The sequence below is a fragment of the Talpa occidentalis genome, unplaced genomic scaffold, assembly GCF_014898055.3.
Source record: "Talpa occidentalis isolate TD23 unplaced genomic scaffold, MPIMG_talOcc4v2.1 talOcc4.3, whole genome shotgun sequence".
Classification (NCBI taxonomy): Eukaryota; Metazoa; Chordata; class Mammalia; order Eulipotyphla; family Talpidae; genus Talpa; species Talpa occidentalis.
In genome coordinates, this window is record NW_023603184.1 from 75,820,633 (window position 1) to 75,826,847 (window position 6,215).

Genomic DNA, 6,215 nt, shown 5'->3' on the forward strand with positions numbered 1-6,215 from the left:
TTTCAAGACATTTGGTTTGATATTTACACCCTACAATGTGTGCATCTTCCATATGGTGGTTTTCTGTTTTACACAGTATTTGAGTATTATGCTAAGAGAGTGGTAGAAATTTTCATTTCAAATGTTAGCAGATGCACACATGTACACACACACACACACACACTTACACAAGCTTTAAAGACTGTCATAAGCCTTTGAGAACTAGAAAATACCCCTGGATATTAACCTAAGTAGACATTAGAGAGATATTTTAGCAAAATGCAATTGTTTTTCTTACGCTATTTTAAAGGACACAGTGTCATCTTTGTCTCCCCTATTTGTCTTCAAAGTTAATGACAAGTAATGAAAGATTTGACCTAAACACCAGCCACAAATATCTAGCCTCTCATTCTTTTCTTGTTTTCTACACATTGAAGAAGCAAATTAAAGTGATTCATATTAAGATCATCTAATAAATAAAATGCTGCAGTTTAAGTGGGAGGCCTATGGGAATGGAAAAAGAAAGAAAACAGTTAGCATTGCTTCTTGAGAGCCTATAGCTAAAAGCAGACCCTTACCAACAAAATGACTTTATTTTTCTTTTTCTTGTTTGCATGCTCCAACACCAGATGTTTGACAGTCTTTTGACCATGGAGCAATAGCAAGCAAAGTGTAATGTTCTTTTAAAGGTTTTTTATTCCATTTTAAAGGAACTTTTCAATAATGAAAAACAATCAAAGGAATTTTAAAAATCAATGTCTTAAAGACTTAATGCAAAATCCATCCACTAATCTGGCAGACACATTTTGAATACTTACTACACAAATGCTCAAAAATGAATTTTTTTTTTTTAGTCAAATGTCCAGCCAGAATGTAACTCCTATTCTTCTTTGTGCTTTCTAATTATAAACTGTGGATCTTGGGAACCAGGAAATCAGCCCTCTCAATATGAAAATAACAGATCAGAGTCTCATCAGATGAAATTTAAGATATATGTGAGGTAAGTAGATAGATGGCAGATGGATGGATGGACGGATGGATGCATGGATGCATGGATGGATGGATGGATCTGCTTTGCCATTTATAAATGTAATTCCAATTCACCAACATCTCTTGGGAAGCAAAAATTCTCAGACTGTGGAGGACATCTCAGCTTAACAGAATGTTGGCCACTCTTCCATACTTGCTCGAATTTAAATTCTGCCAGAAGTTGAATTTAGATCTATGTGGATAACAAACATGGAAAAGGATATTTCCTCTCATTTTATTTGTTGCCAGATCTTCCTATTTGTAAATGGTATGACCTAATGCTACAGAATTTGGTGCAATAATAAGTATTTTAATGTCTTACACAAAAATGATTACTTACATCAGGATATATAGGAAATGCTAACAACTTTTCCCAAAATATTTTTTATATTAATTCCTCAATCTTGGCAATATATTTCTAGTGAATGCCTTTAGACATTTTAGCACCGATTTATCTTATTTTTGTTTGATACATGATTAGGATGTAACCATTATTTATTGATTTATTTTTAACTGAGGTAATATTGTGATACCCCCAAGAGGTATCACCACCATAGTGTACCCATCACCAACTCACCCATATTCCTCCACCATAGACCACTGTGCTTCCTTCCCTCCTTCTTTCCCCTCCCCCACCCCTCATGGTGCTTCAGTTCTGTAGTCAACTATAAAGGGTTAGTTTTTCAGCTTATCTATATCTAACTATTAATTTAGTTACTGTATGTTCCATGTTAGTGACACCATCTGGTATTTCTCTCTCTCCTTCTGATGTATTTCACTTAGCATTATCCTTTAAAGCTCCATCCATATTGCTGCAAAAGGGAAGAATTTATCTTTTTTGATCATTGAGTAATATTCCATTATGTATATATACCACATCTTCTTGATCCACTCATCTGTTCTGGGGCACTTAGGTTGTTTCCATAGTAAATAGTGTTCCAATAAACATGGAGTAAAAGTTTCTTTTCAAATCAGTGTTTCTTATTATTTTGGGTAGATGCCAAGGATTCAAATTACTGGGTTGAATGGCAGAACCATGTTAATGTTTGAGACACCTCTATACTGCTTTTCATAAGAGCTGGACCAGTTTGCATTCTCAAACAATGTAGGAGGGTTCCCCTTTCTCCACATCCTCACCAGCACTTGTTATTTCTGGCCTTTTTGGTAGAGGCCATTCTCACAAGTATGAGATGGTAGCTCATTGTGGTCTTGATTTGCATTTCTTTTATAAGTGCATTTCTTGATTTGCATTTCTTTTATAAAAATGTAAACATTTTTTCATGTCTCTTCTGGCCATTTTAATCTTTGGAGAGTGTCTATTTAAGATCCAACTTTAAACAAAGCATTTTGTTGTTCTACTTTGAATACTAGTTGAATAAATACTTATGGTATTCCTTTATCTTAGGCACATTTTCCTTCCATTAATATTCAGTGTACCTCCCATGTTGCTGAAAGACCAAAAGCTGGACCTTAGCACTCTTTCCCATCTTGCAAGATGGTGGGTGAAAAAGCTGAGAAGGTGGCTACTAAAAAGAAACCTGAAGCCAAGAAGGCTGATGCTGGTGGCAAGGATAAGAAGGTCAAGGCCAAAATCCCTAAGAAGGGGAAGCCAAAGGGGAAGCACTGCCACAGAAACCCTGTCCCAGTGAAAGGAAGTGGCAGATTTTCCCAATCTGCTGTGTGTTCTAGAAAGGCCACGTGCAAAAGGAAGTATGCAGCAGCTAAATCCAGGATTAAAAAGAAAAAAGTTTCTGGCTGTGGTCATAAAACTGCAGTACCCGAGTGGTTAAGCCTAGCTATTATCCTACGGAAGATGTATCTCGAAAACTGTGCTGTCATGGCAAAAAACCCTTCAGAAAGCTTGCGAAAAAAGTGTGAGCTACCATCACTCTTGGAGCCACTGTGGTCATCCTAACAAGGTTGTTTGTTGTTCTTGAAGGCAGGAATTTGTTGTTCTTGAAGCAGCTGGGCAGTAGCTTGCTACTTGTGACTGGACCACTGTTTATCAATCAAATTCCCCTTCTGTATTAGGACCCACCAGAAATTTGTCATCACCACCTCCACCAGAACTGATATCCATGGTGATAACAATGGTAAGAATTTCTCAAAAGCATTAATGTTTATTTCAAGAAGAAGCTTCATAAACCCTGACGCCAGGAAGGGTGAGACCTTCCAGGATAGAGAATCTCATACACAGAGATAACAGAGCAGCTTAAGATTGATCAGAAAACAATGGAATCAGAAATTCTGCCAAAAATCAAAGCTATTCCTCAGCAATGGGGCTGCCTCCACTCTGCTCTCATCAATGGAATTTACCCTCACAAATTGATGATCTAAATCTCCTAAAAGAATCTAATTATTTTTTTTAAATTAATGTATAGGGTTTACCTTAAATTAGTATGGAACAAAAAGCATACTTTATTTACAAATACATTTCTATTGACACATTTATTATTTGACATTGGTAATCTTACATATTAAATCATTAGATTATAACTTAAATATGCTAAAATTATATAATGAAAAAATTCCTAATACCTTTTCTTTAAATTTTTTTCAATTTACAACTTAAAAAAAATGCCTGGTTATCTGAATGTGATGTGTGTCTGTGTGTGTAGATAATAAAATTATGGAGAAGACTTTAGCCTGGTTTTATAAATAATATACACAATATATATGCATTGCCTTAATTTCCAGCACATGAAAAAATGTTTGTTATTCCTGTATTATGCTCTCATCATGTGCTAATGTCTTCTCTAGTGTAATTTACCTTACTCTTTCTTGCTTAATACAAGTCTGTTGTTCCAGAAAGTCTTCTTTATTTTATATCATTACTTTGCCTTTATACATCATTTCCATTAGCATACAATATACCGTTAATTTTTCTTTTTAAACAAAACTTTCAAACTCCACTTTCTATTCCAAGTACTTTATTATTAACCTGTTCTCCTTACAGCAAAACAACTTGACTTGTTTTTATTTCCTCTCCTCACACATTCGCACAAACCCATTTCAAACAAATTTTCTAACATATCACATTAAGTATTCACTTGACCTATTGATAGCATTCAAATTAGCTAACCACACCTTTCTCCTTTATATTGCTTTCCCAAATTTCTTCAAGACTCTCTTCTCCCTGGTATTCATCCTAATTCAATTATCATCCCATTTCAGTCATTTTTGATCTTCCCATTTCTAAATTGAAGTTTTCCGAGTCTCAGATTCTTTCTTTATCTCTGTTCATTCTCTTTGAGATCACATCTCGTGTCATTTAAAAATGAGCTATCCCATACTTTTCAACAGTTTGCATTCTATCGTTTTGTTTTTTGGGTAAGAGCTACATTACTATCTCTTTGCTAAGTGAAAGAATTTCAAAGAGGAATTTCACTTTTATGACAGTAGTCAAAAGATAAACCAGCATTCAGTGTCCATTTTGCAACAGCCATTTAGGCAGCGTGCACCCAAGAGGCAAGTGTAGATCAACAAGTTCTTTCTCTGGGAAGTAGTTTATGCATATACCATATCACTCCAAGTCATGTGATTTTAGGTATCCTGTGTTGTTTTGAATGGTTTACTAGGTTACTTTTGGAGTCTGAGAACTCTCAAATTTTTCCCCACATAATCAATGATAATTACTTAATTGAGTTGACTTAGCAAAACTTTCATAGGCACACTTTATTTTAGGATAATGGGATAAACCTACATATACCATGGATTCAAAAATTATATTCTCCAACCCATGGAGCTCTATCAGGTTGAGGATCTATAAATCTATTTATTTGACATCTGTAGTAGTGGTTAAAAGAGCTCTCAAATCAACATACTTGGAAATGAATTCTCAATTATCCCTCCCCAAATCTGCTCCAATCATAACTTCGGTACCCATTATTTTTTTCAGTACTCCTATCAATGACTCATACTAACATAAAAGGTGTCATCCTTGAGTCCTCATTTTTTTTTTTTTTCAAAATCTATACACATCTGTTAGGAAATTTATTTTCCCTGTCTTCAAAATGCTACCAAAATCTACACTTCTCTTTGACTCCTCTTTGACCATAAAAAAATTATTGATAGTAATTATTGATATTGTAATGGCTTCACAGCTGATCTCTGTACTTATATTTTTATCCAATAGAGTTTATTCTCAAGACAAGAGCCTGGATTTTAGGAAAACTTTTCACAATTAGCATCTTTTGGGGGAGTTGAGTCAGAAGGAAAGAAGCATCTTTTGGGGAAATAGAGAAGTTGGATTGTGATATCGCTTCTTTAAAACCATTCAATTCACAAAAATCTCTGAAGCTGCAGTGGTCCTTCTAAGCAATTTGAAAGTAGTGGTGTCATTATTTCCCCATCAACTCATCACTGAGCTAGATACAGAACAAGATTTGAGGTGGGCAGGATCCCTTCAATGAGGACAGATTAGGAAAGATGGAGAGATGAGAGCTCTCAGGCAGCAGCACTGCAGCAGCTGTAGAATAAGCCCTCCATTTCTGAAGGGACATGTGGTTAGAACTTCACAGTATCTACTACACAAATAGTTGGATATCACCCATCTTAAAAAAAAAAAAAGAAAGAAAAATCTATTCTGAGAGTGAGCATATGGAATTTATGCCTCAGTTTTCCTTTGAGAATAGATTACTGTGATAGCTATCTACCTGACAAAATATATATTCCATCCCTTCCTTAGGAATTTCAGCTCCATTGTACTTACAAAAAAATATTGACTCCGTGGTACTCTCAAACAGGACATGTGATTAATTATTCAAGAGAGAGTAGGTCTCTTAAGTTGTCAATTATGTGATATGAATTTAATCACTCCATTTGCTTCAGGAAGTTTTCCTTATTACAAGATATCTTTCTATACATTGCTTCTATCTGCATGAAATCAATTCCAAAACTTGTTATTAATTCCATTATCCTATAATTTTCCTTTTTTAAAAAAAAACCCATACATCCTAAAAAAGAAAGTTTAGTGAACCTTTCCTTTGTCATTACAACTCATTGTTTTAAACCATTAGACATTCAATAAAAGACTATTAACCCATTATGTACCAGAAGCAGATGAAGTTGTGAGCTTAATGAGGTGAATGAAGCATGAAACAGAAGTGATTTGAAGGAATTCTGCAATTTTATAATGAGAAAAAATAGAAAAGCTTATGATACCAAGGTGTGTTGACAAAGATTTGTCCAAAGTTCTGGTCAAAGGG

At 34.8% G+C, this 6,215-nt stretch overlaps 1 pseudogene; it reads left to right on the top strand.

The window, feature by feature from the left end:
* The first annotated feature begins 2,503 nt into the window (after nucleotides 1-2,503).
* On the top strand, nucleotides 2,504-3,345 carry LOC119255109 (60S ribosomal protein L6-like; annotated as a pseudogene).
* The last annotated feature ends 2,870 nt before the right edge of the window (nucleotides 3,346-6,215 follow it).